Genomic DNA, 4373 nt, shown 5'->3' with positions numbered 1-4373 from the left:
AATCGAGTTTTACTAGCCTTTTGTCGCAATGTGCTTAAACTCCTATTGTTTGGCCAGTTCATTTTAGGTGCCGGTCGACTGTGGGGGAAAAAATGGCTGCAATAACTCAGTGCCTTTATGACCATATCCAGGATCTCTCAGTTGTGTGGAGTTGTGAGGAAACTGAAAAAATAGTGTTAGAGTACTTTATTTTTTTGATGTACAGGGTCAGTAACTACTGTTTTAAATACAACCTTTTATATTTATGATATTTTTAATTAATAGTTTCTTGTTTTCATAGAGGAATCAAATGATAATTAGCAATAAAATGCCCGACAGAAGCATTTCAAATTCTCCTTCCTGTTGCATATATTGAACAGCATTATGAAGTACTGGAGCTTTCAAGTGTAATAATCTAGCAGTCAGTTTCCAGAAAACATCTGGAAATGAGACGAGCCTGAATCCAGCAAGGAACAGGTCACGCCAGGAGCCTGTTTTATAATCTGCAGAAAATGACGTCTGATTAACACACCGTTTATTTTGGTACAGATTTTTCTCCTGGTTTACTTTGGAACGGATATGAAATGGCTCAGATGTGCATTTGCATACATTAAGGGAGAGGCTGTTGACATTAATACAGTAATTAGTTGCATTCTAATGAGCTGATGGTGCAGCCAACAGCAGCGAGTTGTCTGCGGGTTACTGCATGACAGTGTTTACTGTTAGTGGGAGCCAGCGGCAGAGTGCTGTGAGCCGGGGGACCCTATATGATGATTGTTTTGCCACATTACAAAATGTACTTACTGTGTTCCAGTGTGTGAACATTTAAAGTCAGCATGAAATCAAAATTGACCCCATTTACTTTCATAATGCACATTCTTTATGACTTTCCTTTTCCGCTGACATTGCTTAGGCAATGTGGGCAGTTGGATAACGTTAAACGATAGTCAAAAAGCTATTCAGGCATTGTGTATTTGAGCAACTTCCATTCAGCCCTATTCCTGTATGTGCATTTTAAGAAAAAAAATTGACATTTAGGTATGCAGCAGCTTGTCAGGGCCAGAATCTTTATTTATGTACCTGATTTACTTCTAAAAGGTGCATAGTAGTGATTTAAGGGTATGTTTTTACTGTGAGGCACTAATATGCACCTTTTAGGGATAGATAAGGTGCAAAGTTGTCCCTTTTAAGAGTACTGCCCCAGTGACAAGCTATCGCACCCCTTAAGGTACCTTTTTTTTTGGAACAGTGTAATGACCACTTTTTACTATCCAAATCTGTTCACACTCTACACATTTTCCCCCCATCAAATATTCTGTTTCACTCAAAAATACGTCACATTATTTAAGTAAAGTGGTTTTCAAACTGCAATTCACATTGATTTTTTAAAAGTACAAAAGACATGAATAGGTCATTTGCTATTTGACTTTGAGTGAAAACGGGGAGAATTTCTGCTCCATAAAGGCAGATTAGATTTAAAGCTCACATTCAGAGCAGATCAAGCATGGCTCAGGCTGTAGGGAGATTGAAATGTAAACCTGGATGGGATCTCAGTCAACCAGGACAAAATTCACAGGTTAAAAATGAATTTCAATTGGACAAAATAGATCACAAGAAGAGTTGTGGAATAGTGATATAATGTTAAAACTGAAGGGCTTGCTTGAATCTATAGACCCATCATGTCATTAATTTGTGATTGAGTAAGTTGATTTTATGGCCTGTTTAATTGCAGCCTTGTAGATAGTCACCTTGTCAAGTTCACAAGTTTTATTACTTTGGTAATGGCATCAGACTGCTGCCGGTAATTATCTCTTTGTCTCCCTCCTTTGCTCTCTCTTCTCTCCCTCTCTAAGCTGAGACATAACCAGCTCAGGAGGCTAGGTTACCCTTTTGGATAGTTACCAGAGTGTACATGATTGGTGTATTGAGTTCAGGCCTGAGATTGAATGCACTGACCCTCATCAAATGCAAACATTTCAATAGTTTCCTAAGCATACACCATATTTCTCAAGGTGGACTGTGATGTACACAGCAGAAAAAGCTGCGCAAAGCACAAATAAGACCCCGTTAATGCTCAAAGGTGATTTCATGTCACTTTTAATATGTATGATAATAGCCGCATGAGACTTACTTTTTCTTGTCCTACCTGGGCCCTGCGCAAACAAAAAAAATCCACATTGAAAATCTAGGATTCAAAATCTAATTTAAAACTGAAAATGTAGTATAAGGGTTCTGCACTATTTCTAGGTCACTAATCAAATAAGGAAATTTGTCACAATAATCATGTGACTCTTTGCACAGATGGTCAGATTTTCTTTTTCCATTCCTGCTCTTTAAACAATGGAGAACACATTCATCAGAATTAACATTTGTAGAATTGATACGTCTCGAGTGATGCTGTCATCAAATTGAAAGGGGAACAAATTCTTCGATAATTCTTAAATTATCTATTTATCTTTTTTTTTTATGGATAGTTTTTTTTAGTTGTAATGTGAACAACTGTTCTAAAGTTTAGGGTCAATAAGATTTTTTTTTTTAAGAAAGTAACTTTTTTCAGCAAAGGATTTATTCAGTTGATCAAAAGTGACAGTTAGGGCTGGTATCGAGTTCGATACTTTTTAGGCACCGACCGAATTACCTCGATACCATCGAGTATCGAAAAAATGCCTGCAGCACTAGCTGGTGTGTTCAACTAGAAGAGGTGCGACGCAGATCGATCAGTGTTTGACATCCGTGAAAGCGATTCGAAAGCGCACGGAGCAGTCTGCTCTCTTTAGCTCTCGTGGTACTGTAATACACCGATCGGTCTGCACTGCACAGTCGCGTCAAGTCGAACACACCTACTAGTTTACACCGGTTACACTCAGAGATGTGGCGCACACGTGAGGCTGTAGTGTGAATGCGTCCCAGCCCCCTTAGATGTAAGGCTACATTTACACTGGTGCGTTTATGTTCTAAAATGAAAACGATCCTCGTCATACTGGCGTTTCCACTGCGTTTCAAGTCGGCTTTCCACTATCTCCGACAAACGACAAGCGACAGACCAGTCATTCAGTCATTAATTTCCAATGGAGAGTAGTGCGGGAGCTGCGTGGAGTTCCAATCATATGCAGATGTCTGTTCATACTAACGTTACACGACCGAAAGCGCGTGTTATGTGACCATTCATGCAAACTGTAGCATCATCTACATCTTATCAAGACAATAAATAAGATTTATATTCCGCTTTTACTCAAAACTCAATTTAAACCACTCGAGTGTTTGTAATAACTTACGATTGCCGTCTAATGTGTGTTTTGGCCATGTAAAGTTGAATATAGTGAAATGTCATTTCCCCTGAGTCAGAGCAGCGATCATGGAAGAGAGAACACAGGCAGACAGCGCTGGAAGCTGCTAATGTTCATCAGTAAATCGGTGGAAAATGAATAGAAATCATGATACTGTCTGAGCTATGCTTTTTAAAATGAACACGCACTAGTGTAAATGTAGCCTAATAGATGTGTAAACTGAAGACTATTTGAGCTTTATTAAAACTATTTGCACTGATTTATTGTGTTGGTTACATTTTGTTCCTTTGTGCAGTGCCTCAGGAGATGAGTCTTTGAGTTTATATAAACATCAACAAGCTAAAAAAATAAAAACCAAAGTTTTTTTTTTAGATAATGTAATCTTGTTGAAATTGATTTCATAAAATTGGTATCGAAAAAAGTATCGTTCAGGAACCGGTATCAAAGTCAAGGTATTGGTATCGGTATCGAAAATGTTTGAACGATACCCAGCCCTAGTGACAGTAAAGACATTTAAAATGTAACAGAATCTTTCTGTTTCAAATAAATGCTTTTCTTTTGAAATTTCTATTCATTAAAGAATCCTGAAAAAATCACAGTTTCCACAAAAATCAAGGATCATGTGTCATCATTTTAAAATATATTTTTTAAAAATTGTAACAGTATTTCACAATATTACTTTTTTTTTTTACTGTATTTTTGATCAAATAAATGCAGCCTTGATGAACATAAGAGACGTCTTTCAAAAACTTAAAAAAAAATCTTACAGACCCCAAACCTTTGAATGGTAATATTAAAATCACAAGTTAGAACAATGTTGTTCTAAAAATTCTTTGCTCTGTGAATATTTTGCTGTGTTGTTTATATTTCTGCTTGAGGTAGCAGCTCGTTAACACGGGTTTCCTTTGCATGTGTTAATTTTTTAATTTAGTTTGATGGCGATGCCTCAGAGACATGAGATTTGTGTGTAGAGAGTGCAATAGAGATGGGGGAGGGGAGCGAGAAAGAGAGAAGCCACATTATCCATAATCCAGTCACAGCTGTCTGCAGTTTGGCGACACCGCTACAGCAGGTCCCTGCTAATAGCTCTATATTTCATAGCGGAAA

The sequence above is a fragment of the Sinocyclocheilus grahami genome, unplaced genomic scaffold (assembly GCF_001515645.1).
Source record: "Sinocyclocheilus grahami isolate Dianchi unplaced genomic scaffold, SAMN03320097.WGS_v1.1 scaffold313.1, whole genome shotgun sequence".
NCBI lineage: Eukaryota > Metazoa > Chordata > Actinopteri > Cypriniformes > Cyprinidae > Sinocyclocheilus > Sinocyclocheilus grahami.
The sequence above is the reverse complement of the archived record's forward strand: the minus strand, read 5'-3'. Positions refer to the sequence as shown.